Source organism: Schistocerca americana, chromosome X (genome assembly GCF_021461395.2).
Source record: "Schistocerca americana isolate TAMUIC-IGC-003095 chromosome X, iqSchAmer2.1, whole genome shotgun sequence".
NCBI classification, from domain to species: Eukaryota; Metazoa; Arthropoda; class Insecta; order Orthoptera; family Acrididae; genus Schistocerca; species Schistocerca americana.
In genome coordinates this window covers 14,806,842-14,823,859 of record NC_060130.1, presented here as the reverse complement: position 1 = coordinate 14,823,859, position 17,018 = coordinate 14,806,842, and positions in this window count along the sequence as shown.

The following is a 17,018-nucleotide window of genomic DNA, read 5'->3' as shown; positions in this document are numbered from 1 at the left end:
AATTTTTGTGTTTCATCCTCAATAAGAAGGTCCAAGGGATACAGTAAACCGGGAGTGAAGCATCGGAATCTATAACTAGTGTCACAGGAATAGTTCAAAGCATAGTCAGTAAGAAGAGTCAGTCTTCTTGTACTTAAGTCGGCATTGTGCCTTTTGTATTTAATTCCGATGCACGTCCTGTGTTTCATCGTCAACAAGAAGGTCCAAGGGATACAGTAAACCTGGAGTGAAGCATCGGAATCTATAACTACTGACACAGGGATGGTTCAAAACATAAACAGTAAGAAGAGTCAGTATTCTTGTACTTAAGTCGGCATTGTGCCTTTTGTATTTAATTTCGATGCAATTTCTGTGTTTCTTCGTCAATAAGGAGGTCCAAGGGATACAGTAAACCTGGAGTGAAGCATCGGAATCTATAACTAGTGTCACAGGAATGGTTCAAAACATAGTCAGTAAGAAGAGACAGTCTTCTTGTACTTATGTCGGCAGTGTGCCTTTTGTATTTAATTCCGATGCAATTTTTGTGTTTCATCGTCAATAAGAAGGTCCAAGGGATACAGTAAACCGGGAGTGAAGCATCGGAATCTATAACTGTGTCACAGAAATGGTTCAAAACGTAGTCAGTAAGAAGAGTCAGTCTTCTTGTACTTAAGTCGGCATTGTGCCTTTTGTATTTAATTTCGATGCAATTTCTGTGTTTCATTGTCAATAAGAAGGTCCAAGGGATACAGTAAACCTGGTGTGAAGCATCGGAAACTATAACTAGTGTCACAGGAATGAATCAAAACATGGTCAGTAAGAAGAGTCAGTCTTCTTGTACTTAAGTCGGCATTGAGCCTTTTGTATTTAATTCCGATGCAATTTCTATGTTTCGTTGTCAATAAGGAGGTCCAACGGATACAGTAAACCTGGAGTGAAGCATCGGAATCTATAACTAGTGTCACAGGAATGGTTCAAAACATTGTCAGTAAGAAGAGTCAGTATTCATGTAATTAAGTCGGCATTGTGCCCTTTGTATTTAATTCCGATGCAAGTCCTGTGTTTCATCGTCAACAAGAAGGTCCAAGGGATACAGTAAACCTGGAGTGAAGCATCGGATCTATAACTAGTGACACAGGGATGGTTCAAAACATAGACAGTAAGAAGAGTCAGCATTCTTGTACTTAAGTCGGCATTGTGCCTTTTGTATTTCATTCCGATGCAATTTCTGTGTTTCATCGTCAATAAGAAGGTCCAAGGTATACAGTAAACCTGAAGTGAAGCATCGGAATCTATAACTAGTGTCACAGGAATGGTTCAAAACATAGTCAGTAAGAAGAGACAGTCTTCTTGTACTTAAGTCGGCATTGTGCCATTTCTATTTAATGCCTATGCAATTTTTGTGTTTCATCGTCAATAAGAAGGTCGAAGGGATATAGTAAACCTGGAGTGAAGCATCGGAATCAATAACTACTGTCACAGGAATGGTTCAAAACATAGACAGTAAGAAGAGTCAGTCTTCTTGTACTTAGGTCGGCATTGTGCTTTTTGTATTTAATTCCGATGCAATTTCTGTCTTTCATCGTCAATAAGAGGGTCCAAGGGATACAGTAAACCTGGAGTGAAGCATCTAAATGTATAACTAGTGTCACAGGAATGAATCAAAACATAGTCAGTAAGAAGAGTCAGTCTTCTTGTACTTAAGTCGGCATTGTGCATTTTGTATTTAATTCCGATGCAATTTCTGTAGTTTCAGCGTCAACAAGAAGGTCCAAGGGATACAGTAAACCAGAAGTGAAGCATCGGAATCTATAACTAGTCTCACAGGAATGGTTCAAAACATAGACAGTAGGAAGAGACAGTCTTTTTGTAATTAAGTCTGCATTGTGCCTTTTCTATTTACTTCCGATGCAATTTCTGTGTTTCATCGTCAATAAGAAGGTCCCAGGGGTACAGTAAACCGGGAGTGAAGCATCGGAATCTATAACTAGTGTCACAGGAAAGGTTCAAAACATAGACAGTAGGAAGAGACAGTCTTCTTGTATTTAAGTCGGCATTGTGCCTTTTGTATTTAATTCCGATGCAATTTCTGTGTTTCATCGTCAATAAGAAAGTAAGAGGGATACAGTATACCTGAAGTGAAGCATCGGAAACTATAACTAGTGTCTCAGGAATGGTTCAAAACATAGACAGTAATAAGAGTCAGTCTTATTGTACTTAAGTCGGCATTGTGCCTTTAGTATTTAATTCCGATGCAATTTCTGTGTTTCATCGTCAATAAGAAGGTCCAAGGGATATAGTAAATCTGGAGTGAAGCATCGGAATCTATAACTAGTGTCACAGGAATGGTTCAAAACATAGTCAGTAAGAAGAGTTAGTCTTCTTGTACTTAAGTCGGCATTGTGCCTTTTGTATTTAATTCCGATGCAAGTCCTGTGCTTCATCGTCAACAAGAAGGTCCAAGGGATACAGTAAACCTGGAGTGAAGCATCGGAATCTATAACTAGTGACACAGGGATGGTTCAAAACATAGACAGTAAGAAGAGTCAGTATTCTTGTACTTAAGTCGGCATTGTGCCTTTTGTACTTAATTCCGATGCAATTTCTGTGTTTCATCGTCAATAAGAAGGTCCAAGGGATACAGTAAATCAGAAGTGAAGCACCGTAATCTATAACTAGTGTCACAGGAATGGTTCAAAGCATAGTCAGTAAGAAGAGTCAGCCTTCTTGTACTTAAGTCGGCATTGTGCCTTTTGTATTTAATTCCGATGCAATTTCTGTGTTTCTTCGTCAATATGGAGGTCCAAGGGATACAGTAAACCTGGAGTGAAGCATCGGAATCTATAACTAGTGTCACAGGAATGGTTCAAAACATAGACAGTAGGAAGAGTCAGTCTTCTTGTAATTAAGTCTGCAATGTGCCTTTTCTATTTACTTCCGATGCAATTTCTGTGTTTCATCGTCAATAAGAAGGTCCCAGGGGTACAGTAAACCGGGAGTGAAGCATCGGAATCTATACCTAGTGTCACAGGAAAGGTTCCAAACATAGGCAGTAGGAAGAGTCAGTCTTCTTGTACTTAAGTCGGCATTGGGCCTTTAGTATTTTATTCCGATGCAATTTCTGTGTTTCATCGTCAATAAGAAGGTCCAAGGGATATAGTAAATCTGGAGTGAAGCATCGGAATCTATAACTAGTGTCACAGGAATGGTTCAAAACATAGTCAGTAAGAAGAGTCAGTATTCTTGTAATTAAGTCGGCATTGTGCTTTTTGTATTTAATTCCGATGCAATTTTTGTGTTTCATCCTCAATAAGAAGGTCCAAGGGATACAGTAAACCGGGAGTGAAGCATCGGAATCTATAACTAGTGTCACAGGAATAGTTCAAAGCATAGTCAGTAAGAAGAGTCAGTCTTCTTGTACTTAAGTCGGCATTGTGCCTTTTGTATTTAATTCCGATGCAAGTCCTGTGTTTCATCGTCAACAAGAAGGTCCAAGGGATACAGTAAACCTGGAGTGAAGCATCGGAATCTATAACTACTGACACAGGGATGGTTCAAAACATAGACAGTAAGTTGAGTCAGTATTCTTGTACTTAAGTCGGTATTGTGCCTTTTGTATTTAATTTCGATGCAATTTCTGTGTTTCTTCGTCAATAAGGAGGTCCAAGGGATACAGTAAACCTGGAGTGAAGCATCGGAATCTATAACTAGTGTCACAGGAATGTTTCAAAACATAGTCAGTAAGAAGAGACAGTCTTCTTGTACTTATGTCGGCAGTGTGCCTTTTGTATTTAATTCCGATGCAATTTTTGTGTTTCATCGTCAATAAGAAGGTCCAAGGGATACAGTAAACCGGGAGTGAAGCATCGGAATCTATAACTGTGTCACAGAAATGGTTCAAAACATAGTCAGTAAGAAGAGTCAGTCTTCTTGTACTTAAGTCGGCATTGTACCTTGTATTTAAATTCGATGCAATTTCTGTGTTTCATTGTCAATAAGAAGGTCCAAGGGATACAGTAAACCTGGTGTGAAGCATCGGAATCTATAACTAGTGTCACAGGAATGAATCAAAACATGGTCAGTAAGAAGAGTCAGTCTTCTTGTACTTAAGTCGGCATTGTGCCTTTTGTATTTAGTTCCGATGCAATTTCTATGTTTCATTGTCAATAAGGAGGTCCAAGTTATACAGTAAACCTGGAGTGAAGCATCGGAATCTATAACTAGTGTCACAGGAATGGTTCAAAACATAGACAGTAAGAAGAGTCAGTATTCTTGTACTTAAGTCGGCATTGTGCCTTTTGTATTTAATTTCGATGCAATTTCTGTGTTTCTTCGTCAATAAGGAGGTCTAAGGGATACAGTAAACCTGGAGTGAAGCATCGGAATCTATAACTAGTGTCACAGGAATGGTTCAAAACATAGTCAGTAAGAAGAGACAGTCTTCTTGTACTTATGTCGGCAGTGTGCCTTTTGTATTTAATTCCGATGCAATTTTTGTGTTTCATCGTCAATAAGAAGGTCCAAGGGATACAGTAAACCGGGAGTGAAGCATCGGAATCTATAACTTTTTCACAGAAATGGTTCAAAACATAGTCAGTAAGAAGAGTCAGTCTTCTTGTACCTAAGTCGGCATTGTGCCTTTTGTATTTAATTTCGAAGCAATTTCTGTGTTTCATTGTCAATAAGAAGGTCCAAGGGATACAGTAAACCTGGTGTGAAGCATCGGAATCTATAACTAGTGTCACAGGAATGAATCAAAACATGGTCAGTAGGAAGAGTCAGTCTTCTTGTACTTAAGTCGGCATTGTGCCTTTTGTATTTAATTCCGATGCAATTTCTATGTTTCATTGTCAATAAGGAGGTCCAAAGGATACAGTAAACCTGGAGTGAAGCATCGGAATCTATATCTAGTGTCATAGGAATGGTTCAAAACATAGACAGTAAGGAGAGTCAGTCTTCTTATACTTAAGTCGGCATTGTGACATTTGTATTTAATTCCGATGCAATTTCTGTGTTTCATCGTCCATAAGAAGGTCAGAGGGATACATTAACCCTGAAGTGAGGCATCGGAATCTACAACTAGTGTCACAGGAATGGTTCAAAACAGTCAGTAAGAAGAGTGAGTCTTCTTGTACTTAAGTCGGCATTGTGCCTTATGTATTTAATTCCGATGCTATTTCTGTGATTCATCGTCAATAAGAAGGTCCAAGGGATACAATAAACCTGAAGTGAAGCATCGGAATCTGTATCTAGTGTCATACGAATGGTTCAAAACATAGACAGTAAGGAGAGTCAGTCTTCTTGTACTTAAGTCGGCATTGTGCCTTTTCTATTTAATTCCGATGCAATTTTTGTGTTTCATCGTCAATAGGAAGGTCCAAGGGATACAATAAACTGGAAGTGAATCTTCGGAATCAATAACTAGTGTCACAGGAATGGTTCAAAACATAGTCAGTAAGAAGAGTCAGTCCACTTGTACTTGAGTCGGCATTATGCCTTTTGTATTTAATTCCGATGCAATTTCTGTGTATCATCGTCAATAAGAAGGTCCAAGGGATACAGTAAACCTGAAGTGAAGCATCGGAATATATTACTAGTGTCACAGGAATGGTTCAAAACATAGACAAATAGAAGAGTCAGCCTTCTTGTACTGAAGTCGGCATTGTGCCTTTTGTATGTAATTCCGATGCAATTTCTGTGTTTCATCGTCAATTAGAAGGTCAAAGGGATACAGTAAACCAGAAGTGAAGCTTCGGAATCTACAACTAGTGTCACAGGTATGGTTCAAAACAGTCAGTAAGAAGAGTCAGTCTTCTTGTACTTAAGTCGACATTGTGCCTTTTGAATTTAATTCCGATCCAATTTCTGTGTTTCATCGTCAATAAGAAGGTCAGAGGGATACAGTAAACCTGAAGTGAAGCATCGGAATCTATAACTAGTGTCACAGGAATGGTTCAAAACATAGTCAGTAAGAAGAGTCAGTCTTCTTGTACTTAAGTCGGCATTGTGCCCTTTGTATTTAATTCCTATGCAATATCTGTGTTTCATCGTCAATAAGAAGGTCCAAGGGATACAATAAACCTGAAATGAAGCATCGGAATCTATATCTAGTGTCATAGGAATGGTTCAAAACATAGACAGTAAGGAGTGTCAGTCTTCTTGTACTTAAGTCGGCATTGTGCCATTTGTATTTAATTCCGATGAAATTTCTGTGTTTCATCGTCAACAAGAACGTCAGAGGGATACAGTAAACCTGAAGTGAAGCATCGGAATTTATAACTAGTGTCACAGGATTGGTTCAAAACAGTCAGTAAGAAGAGTAAGTCTTCTTGTACTTAAGACGGCATTGTGCCTGTTGTATTTAATTCCAATCCAATTTCTGTGTTTCATCGTCAATGAGAAGGTCCAAGGGATACAGTAAACCTGAAGTGAAGCATCGGAATCAATAACTAGTGTCACAGGAATGGTTCAAAACATAGTCAGTAAGAAGAGTCAATCATCTTGTACTTAAGTCGGCATTGTGCCTTATCTATTTAATTCCGATGCAATTTCTGTGTTTCATCGTCAATAAGAAGGTCAGAGGGATACAGTAAACCTGAAGTGGAGCATCGTAATCTATAACGAGTGTCACAGGAATGGTTCAAAATATAGACAGTAAGAAGAGTCAGACTTCTTGTACTTAAGTCGGCATTATGCCCTTTTCAATTTATTTCCGATGCAATTACTGTGTTTCATCCACAATTAGAAGGTCAGAGGGATACAGTAAACCTGAAGTGTAGCATCGGAATCTATAACTAGTGTCACAGGAATGGTTCAAAACACAGACAGTAGGAAGAGTGAGTCTTCTTGTACATATGTCGGCATTGTGCCTTTTCTATTTAATTCTTATGCAATTTCTGTGTTTCATCGACAATAATAAGGTCAGAGGGACACAGTAAACCTGAAGTGAAGCATCGGAATCTGTAACTAGCGTCACAGGAATGGTTCAAAGCATAGACAGTAAGAAGAGTCAGTGTTCTTGTTCTCAAGTCGGCATTGTGCCTTTTCTATTTAATTCCGATGCAATTTCTGTGTTTCATCGTCAATAAGAAGGTCCAAGGGATACAGTAAACCTGAAGTGAAGCATCGGAATCTATAACTAGTGTCACAGGAATGGTTCAAATCATAGTCAGTAAGAAGAGTCAGTCCTCTTGTACTTAAGTCGGCATTGTGCCTTTTCTATTTAATTCCGATGCAATTTCTGTGTTTCATCGTCAATAAGAGGGTCTGAGGAATACAGTAAATCTGAAGTGAAGCATCGGAATCTATAACTAGTGTCACAGGAATGGTTCAAATCATAGTCAGTAAGAAGAGTCAGTCTTCTTGTACTTAAGTCGGCATTGTGCCTTTTCTATTTAATTCCGATGCAATATCTGTGTTTCATCGTCAATAAGAAGGTCCAAGAGATACAGTAAACCTGAAGTGAAGCATCGGAATCAATAACTAGTGACACAAGAATGGTTCCAAACATAGTCAGTCAGAGGAGTCAGTCTTCTCGTACTTAAGTCGGCATTGTGCCTTTTCTATTTAATTCCGATGCAATTTTTGTGTTTCATCGTCAATAGGAAGGTCCAAGGGATACAGTAAACCTGAAGTGAATCATCGGAATCTATAGCTAGTGTCACAGGAATGTTTCAAAACATAGACAAAAAGAAGAGTCAGTCTTCTTGTACTGAAGTCGGCCTTGTGCTTTTGTATGTAATTCCGATGCAATTTCTGTGTTTCATCGTCAATAAGAAGGTCAAAGGGTTACAGTAAACCTGAAGTGAAGCTTCGGAATCCATAACTAGTGTCACAGGAATGGTTCAAAACAGTCAGTAAGAAGAGTTAGTCTTCTTGTACTTAAGTCGGCACTGTGCCTTTTGTATTTAATTCCGATATAATTTCTGTGTTTCATCGTCAATAAGAAGGTCCAAGGAATACAGTAAACCTGAAGTGAAGCATCGGAATCTATAACTAGTGTCACAGGAATGGTTCAAAACATAGTCAGTAAGAAGAGTCAGTCTTCTTGTACTTAGGTCGGCATTGTGCCTTTTGTATTTAATTCCGATGCAATTTCTGTGTTTCATCGTCAATAAGAAGGTCCAAGGGATACAGTAAACCTGAAGTGAAGCATCGGAATCTGTAACTGGTGTCACAGGAATTTTTCTAATCATAGTCAGTAAGAAGAGTCAGTCTTCTTGTACTTAAGCCGGCATTGTGCCTTTTCAATTTAATTCCGATGCAATTTCTGTGTTTCATCGTCAATAAGAAGGTCAGAGGGATACAGTAAACCTGAAGTGAAGCATCGGAATCTATAACTAGTGTCACAGGAATGGTTCAAAACATAGACAAAAAGAAGAGTCAGTCTTCATGTACTGAAGTCGGCATTGTGCCTTTTGTATCTAATTCCGATGAAATTTCTGTGTTTCATCGTCAATAAGAAGGTCCAAGGGATACATTCAACCTGAAGTGAAGCATCGGAATCTACAACTAGTGTCACAGGAATGGTTCAAAACAGTCAGTAAGAAGAGTCAGTCTTCTTGTGCTTAAGTCGTCATTGTGCCTTTTGTATTTAATTCCGATCCAATTTCTGTGTTTCATCGTCAATAAGAAGGTCGAAGGGATACAATAAACCTGAAGTGAAGCATCGGAATCTATATCTAGTGTCATAGGAATGGTTCAAAATATAGACAGTAAGGAGAGTCAGTCTTCTTGTACTTAAGTCGGCATTGTGCCATTTGTATTTAATTCCGATGCAATTTCTGTGTTTCATCGTCAATAAGAAGGTCAGAGGGATACAGTAATCCTGTAGTGAAGCATCGGAATCTATCAACTAGTGTCACAGGAATGGTTCAAAACAGTCAGTAAGAAGAGTCAGTCTTCTTGTACTTAAGTTGGCATTGTGCCCTTTGTATTTAATTCCGATGCAATATCTGTGTTTCATCGTCAATAAGAAGGTCCAAGGGATACAATAAACCTGAAGTGAAGCTTCGGAATCTATATATTTGGTGTCATAGGAATGGTTCAAAACATAGACAGTAGGGAGAGTCAGTCTTCTTGTACATAAGTCGGCATTGTGCCATTTGTATTTAATTCCGATGCAATTTCTGTGTTTCATCGTCAATAAGAAGGTCAGAGGGATACAGTAAACCTAAAGTGAAGCATCGGAATCTATAACTAGTGTCACAGGAATGGTTCAAAGCAGTCAGTAAGAAGAGTCAGTCTTCTTGTACTTAAGTCGGCATTGTGCCTTTTGTATTTAATTCCGATCCAATTTCTGTGTTTCATCGTCAATAAGAAGGTCCAAGGGATACAGTAAACCTGAAGTGAAGCATCGGAATCTATAACTAGTGCCACAACAATGGTTCCAAACATAGTCAGTAAGAAGAGTCAGTCTTCTTGTACTTAAGTCGGCATTGTGCCTTTTCTATTTAATTCCGATGCAATTTTTGTGTTTCAACGTCAATAAGAAGGTCCAAGGGATACAGTAAACCTGAAGTGAATCATCGGAATCAATAACTAGTGTCACAGGAATGGTTCAAAACATAGTCAGTACGAAGAGTCAGTCTTGTTGTACTTAAGTCGGCCTTGTGCCTTTTGTATTTAATTCCGATGCAATTTCTGTGTTTCATCATCAATACGAAGGTCCAAGGGATACATTAAACCTGAAGTGAAGCATCGGAATCTATAACTAGTGTCACAGGAATGGTTCAAAACAGTCAGTAAGAAGAGTTAGTCTTCTTGTACTTAAGTCGGCATTGTGCCTTTTGTATTTAATTCCGATATAATTTCTGTGTTTCATCGTCAATAAGAAGGTCCAAGGGATACAGTAAACCTGAAGTGAAGCATCGGAATCTATAACTAGTGTCACAGGAATGGTTCAAAACATAGTCAGTAAGAGGAGTCAGTCTTCTTGTACTTAAGTCGGCATTGTGCCTTTTGTATTTAATTCCGATGCAATTTCTGTGTTTCATCGTCAATACGAAGGTCCAAGGGATACAGTAAACCTGAAGTGAAGCATCGGAATCTATAACTAGTGTCACAGGAATGGTTCAAATCATAGACAGTATGAAGAGTCAGTCTTCTTGTACTCAAGTCGGCATTGTGCCTTTTCTATTTAATTCCGATGGAATATCTGTGTTTCATCGTCATCAAGAAGGTCCAAGGGATACAGTAAACCTGAAGTGAAGCATCGGAATCTATAACTAGTGCCACAACAATGGTTCCAAACATAGTCAGTAAGAAGAGTCCGTCTTCTTGTACTTAAGTCGGCACTGTGCCTTTTGTATTTAATTCCGATGCAATTTCTGTGTTTCATCGTCAATAAGAAGGTCCAAGGGATACAGTAAATCTGAAGTGAAGCATCGGAATCTGTAACAAGTGTCACAGGAATGGTTCAAAACATAGATAGTAAGAAGAGTCAGTCTTCTAGTACTTAAGTCGGCATTGTGCCTTTTGTATTTAATTCCGATCCAATTGCTCTGTTTCATCGTCAATAAGAAGGTCCAAGGGATACAGTAAACATTAAGTGAAGCATCGGAATCTATAACTAGTGTCACAGGATTGGTTCAAAACAGTCAGTAAGAAGAGTAAGTCTTCTTGTACTTAAGACGGCATTGTGCCTTTTGTATTTAATTCCAATCCAATTTCTGTGTTTCATCGTCAATAAGAAGGTCCAGGGGATACAGTAAACCTGAAGTGAAGCATCGGAATCAATAACTAGTGTCACAGGAATGGTTCAAAACACAGTCAGTAAGAAGAGTCAGTCTTCTTGTACTTAAGTCGGCATTGTGCCTTATCTATTTAATTCCGATGCAATTTCTGTGTTTCATCGTCAATAAGAAGGTCAGAGGGATACAGTAAACCTGAAGTGAAGCATCGTAATCTATAACGAGTGTCACAGGAATGGTTCAAAATATAGGCAGTAAGAAGAGTCAGACTTCTTGTACTTATGTCGGCATTATGCCCTTTTCAATTTATTTCCGATGCAATTACTGTGTTTCATCCACAATTAGAAGGTCAGAGGGATACAGTAAACCTGAGGTGAAGCATCGGAATCTATAACTAGTGTCACAGGAATGGTTCAAATCATAGACAGTAAGAAGAGTCAGTCCTCTTGTACTTAAGTCGGCATTCTGCCTTTTCTATTTAATTCCGATGCAATTTCTGTGTTTCATCGTCAATAAGAGGGTCTGAGGAATACAGTAAATCTGAAGTGAAGCATCGGAATCTATAACTAGTGTCACAGGAATGGTTCAAATCATAGTCAGTAAGAAGAGTCAGTCTTCTTGTACTTAAGTCGGCATTGTGCCTTTTCTATTTAATTCCGATGCAATATCTGTGTTTCATCGTCAATAAGAAGGTCCAAGGGATACAGTAAACCTGAAGTGAAGCATCGGAATCAATAACTAGTGTCACAAGAATGGTTCCAAACATAGTCAGTAAGAGGAGTCAGTCTTCTCGTACTTAAGTCGGCATTGTGCCTTTTCTATTGAATTCCGATGCAATTTTTGTGTTTCATCGTCAATAGGAAGGTCCAAGGGATACAGTAAACCTGAAGTGAATCATCGGAATCTATAACTAGTGTCACAGGAATGTTTCAAAACATAGACAAAAAGAAGAGTCAGTCTTCTTGTACTGAAGTCGGCCTTGTGCTTTTGTATGTAATTCCGATGCAATTTCTGTGTTTCATCGTCAATAAGAAGGTCAAAGGGTTACAGTAAACCTGAAGTGAAGCTTCGGAATCCATAACTAGTGTCACAGGAATGGTTCAAAACAGAAAGTACGAAGAGTCAGTCTTCATGTACTTAAGTCGGCATTGTGCCTTTTGTATTTAGTTCCGATGCAATTTCTGTGTTTCATCGCCAATATGAAGGTCCAAGGGATACAGTAAATCTGAAGTGAAGCATCGGAATCTATAACTAGTGTCACAGGAATGGTTCAAAACTTAGATAGTAAGAAGAGTCAGTCTTATAGTACTTAAGTCGGCATTGTGCCTTTTGTATTTAATTCCGATCCAATTTCTGTGTTTCATCGTCAATAAGAAGGTCAGAGGGATACAGTAAACCTGAAGTGAAGCATCGGAATCTATAACTAGTGTCACAGGAATGGTTCAATACATAGTCAGTAAGAAGAGTCAGTCTTCTTCTACTTAAGTCGACATTGTGCCCTTTGTATTTCATTCCGATGCAATATTTGTGTTTCATCGTCAATAAGAAGGTCCAAGGGATACAATAAACCTGAAGTGAAGCATCGGAATCTATATGTAGTGTCATAGGAATGGTTCAAAACATAGACAGTAAGGAGAGTCAGTCTTCTTGTACTTAAGTCGGCATTGTGCCATTTGTATTTATTACCGATGCAATTTCTGTGTTTCATCGTAAATAAGAAGGTCAGAGGGATACAGTAAACCTGAAGTGAAGCAGCGGAATCAATAACTAGTGTCACAGGAATGGTTCAAAACAGTCAGTAAGAAAAGTTAGTCTTCTTGTACTTAAGTCGGCACTGTGCCTTTTGTATTTAATTCCGATACAATTTCTGTGTTTCATCGTCAATAAGAAGGTCCAAGGAATACAGTAAACCTGAAGTGAAGCATCGGAATCTATAACTAGTGTCACAGGAATGGTTCAAAACATAGTCAGTAAGAAGTGTCAGTCTTCTTATACTTAGGTCGGCATTGTGCCTTTTGTATTTAATTCCGGTGCAATTTCTGTGTTTCATCGTCAATAAGAACGTCCAAGGGATACAGTAAACCTGAAGTGAAGCATCGGAATCTATAACTAGTGTCACAGGAATTTTTCAAATCATAGTCAGTAAGAAGAGTCAGTCTTCTTGTACTTAAGTCGGCATTGTGCCTTTTCAATTTAATTCCGATGCAATTTCTGTGTTTCATCGTCAATAAGAAGGTCAGAGGGATACAGTAAACCTGAAGTGAAGCATCGGAATCTATAACTAGTGTCACAGGAATGGTTCAAATCATAGTCAGTAAGAAGAGAAAGTCTTCTTGTACTTAAGTCGGCATTGTGCCTTTTCTATTTAATTCCGATGGAATATCTGTGTTTCATCGTCAATAAGAGGGTCCAAGGGATACAGTAAACCTGAAGTGAAGCATCGGAATCTATAACTAGTGTCACTAGAATGGTTCCAAACACAGTCAGTAAGAAGAGTCAGTCTTCTTGTACTTATGTCGGCATTGTGCCTTATCTATTTAATTCCGATGCAATTTTTGTGTTTCATCGTCAATAAGAAGGTCCAAGGGATACAGTAAACCTGAAGTGAAGCTTCGGAATCTATAACTAGTGTCACAGGAATGGTTCAAAACAGTCAGTAAGAAGAGTCAGTCTTCTTGTACTTAAGTCGGCACTGTGCCTTTTGTTTTTAATTCCGATGCAATTTCTGTGTTTCATCGTCAATAAGAAGGTCCAAGGGATACAGTAAATCTGAAGTGAAGCATCGGAATCTGTAACTAGTGTCACAGGAATGGTTCAAAATATAGACAGTAAGAAGAGTCAGACTTCTTGTACTTAAGTCGGCATTATGCCCTTTTCAATTTATTTCCGATGCAATTACTGTGTTTCATCCACAATTAGAAGGTCAGAGGGATACAGTAAACCTGAAGTGTAGCATCGGAATCTATAACTAGTGTCACAGGAATGGTTCAAAACACAGACAGTAGGAAGAGTGAGTCTTCTTGTACATAAGTCGGCATTGTGCCTTTTCTATTTAATTCTTATGCAATTTCTGTGTTTCATCGACAATAATAAGGTCAGAGGGACACAGTAAACCTGAAGTGAAGCATCGGAATCTGTAACTAGCGTCACAGGAATGGTTCAAAGCATAGACAGTAAGAAGAGTCAGTGTTCTTGTTCTCAAGTCGGCATTGTGCCTTTTCTATTTAATTCCGATGCAATTTCTGTGTTTCATCGTCAATAAGAAGGTCCAAGGGATACAGTAAACCTGAAGTGAAGCATCGGAATCTATAACTAGTGTCACAGGAATGGTTCAAATCATAGTCAGTAAGAAGAGTCAGTCCTCTTGTACTTAAGTCGGCACTGTGCCTTTTGTATTTAATTCCGATGCAATTTCTGTGTTTCATCGTCAATAAGAAGGTCCAAGGGATACAGTAAATCTGAAGTGAAGCATCGGAATCCATAACTAGTGTCACAGGAATGGTTCAAAACAGTCAGTAAGAAGAGTTAGTCTTCTTGTACTTAAGTCGGCACTGTGCCTTTTGTATTTAATTCCGATATAATTTCTGTGTTTCATCGTCAATAAGAAGGTCCAAGGAATACAGTAAACCTGAAGTGAAGCATCGGAATCTATAACTAGTGTCACAGGAATGGTTCAAAACATAGTCTGTAAGAAGAGTCAGTCTTCTTGTACTTAGGTCGGCATTGTGCCTTTTGTATTTAATTCCGATGCAATTTCTGTGTTTCATCGTCAATAAGAAGGTCCAAGGGATACAGTTAACCTGAAGTGAAGCATCGGAATCTGTAACTGGTGTCACAGGAATTTTTCTAATCATAGTCAGTAAGAAGAGTCAGTCTTCTTGTACTTAAGTCGGCATTGTGCCTTTTCAATTTAATTCCGATGCAATTTCTGTGTTTCATCGTCAATAAGAAGGTCAGAGGGATACAGTAAACCTGAAGTGAAGCATCGGAATCTATAACTAGTGTCACAGGAATGGTTCAAAACATAGACAAAAAGAAGAGTCAGTCTTCATGTACTGAAGTCGGCATTGTGCCTTTTGTATCTAATTCCGATGAAATTTCTGTGTTTCATCGTCAATAAGATGGTCCAAGGGATACAGTAAACCTGAATTGAAGCTTCGGAATCTATAACTAGTGTCACAGGAATGGTTCAAAACAGTCAGTAAGAAGAGTCAGTCTTCTTGTACTTAAGTCGGCACTGTGCCTTTTGTATTTAATTCCGATGCAATTTCTGTGTTTCATCGTCAATAAGAAGGTCCAAGGGATACAGTAAATCTGAAGTGAAGCATCGGAATCTGTAACTAGTGTCACAGGAATGGTTCAAAACATAGATAGTAAGAACAGTCAGTCTTCTAGTACTTAAGTCGGCATTGTGCCTTTTGTATTTAATTCCGATCCAATTTCTGTGTTTCATCGTCAATAAGAAGGTCCAAGGGATACATTCAACCTGAGGTGAAGCATCGGAATCTACAACTAGTGTCACAGGAATGGTTCAAAACAGTCAGTAAGAAGAGTCAGTCTTCTTGTGCTTAAGTCGTCATTGTGCCTTTTGTATTTAATTCCGATCCAATTTCTGTGTTTCATCGTCAATAAGAAGGTCGAAGGGATACAATAAACCTGAAGTGAAGCATCGGAATCTATATCTAGTGTCATAGGAATGGTTCAAAATATAGACAGTAAGGAGAGTCAGTCTTCTTGTACTTAAGTCGGCATTGTGCCATTTGTATTTAATTCCGATGCAATTTCTGTGTTTCATCGTCAATAAGAAGGTCAGAGGGATACAGTAATCCTGTAGTGAAGCATCGGAATCTATCAACTAGTGTCACAGGAATGGTTCAAAACAGTCAGTAAGAAGAGTCAGTCTTCTTGTACTTAAGTTGGCATTGTGCCCTTTGTATTTAATTCCGATGCAATATCTGTGTTTCATCGTCAATAAGAAGGTCCAAGGGATACAATAAACCTGAAGTGAAGCTTCGGAATCTATATCTAGTGTCATAGGAATGGTTCAAAACATAGACAGTAGGGAGAGTCAGTCTTCTTGTACATAAGTCGGCATTGTGCCATTTGTATTTAATTCCGATGCAATTTCTGTGTTTCATCGTCAATAAGAAGGTCAGAGGGATACAGTAAACCTAAAGTGAAGCATCGGAATCTATAACTAGTGTCACAGGAATGGTTCAAAGCAGTCAGTAAGAAGAGTCAGTCTTCTTGTACTTAAGTCGGCATTGTGCCTTTTGTATTTAATTCCGATCCAATTTCTGTGTTTCATCGTCAATAAGAAGGTCCAAGGGATACAGTAAACCTAAAGTGAAGCATCGGAATCTATAACTAGTACCACAACAATGGTTCCAAACATAGTCAGTAAGGAGAGTCAGTCTTCTTGTACTTAAGTCGGCATTGTGCCTTTTCTATTTAATTCCGATGCAATTTTTGTGTTTCATCGTCAATAAGAAGGTCCAAGGGATACAGTAAACCTGAAGTGAATCATCGGAATCAATAACTAGTGTCACAGGAATGGTTCAAAACATAGTCAGTACGAAGAGTCAGTCTTGTTGTACTTAAGTCGGCCTTGTGCCTTTTGTATTTAATTCCGATGCAATTTCTGTGTTTCATCATCAATACGAAGGTCCAAGGGATACATTAAACCTGAAGTGAAGCATCGGAATCTATAACTAGTGTCACAGGAATGGTTCAAAACAGTCAGTAAGAAGAGTTAGTCTTCTTGTACTTAAGTCGGCATTGTGCCTTTTGTATTTAATTCCGATATAATTTCTGTGTTTCATCGTCAATAAGAAGGTCCAAGGGATACAGTAAACCTGAAGTGAAGCATCGGAATCTATAACTAGTGTCACAGGAATGGTTCAAAACATAGTCAGTAAGAGGAGTCAGTCTTCTTGTACTTAAGTCGGCATTGTGCCTTTTGTATTTCATTCCGATGCAATTTCTGTGTTTCATCGTCAATACGAAGGTCCAAGGGATACAGTAAACCTGAAGTGAAGCATCGGAATCTATAACTAGTGTCACAGGAATGGTTCAAATCATAGACAGTATGAAGAGTCAGTCTTCTTGTACTCAAGTCGGCATTGTGCCTTTTCTATTTAATTCAGATGGAATATCTGTGTTTCATCGTCATCAAGAAGGTCCAAGGGATACAGTAAACCTGAAGTGAAGCATCGGAATCTATAACTAGTGCCACAACAATGGTTCCAAACATAGTCAGTAAGAAGAGTCCGTCTTCTTGTACTTAAGTCGGCACTGTGCCTTTGGTATTTAATTCCGATGCAATTTCTGTGTTTCATCGTCAATAAG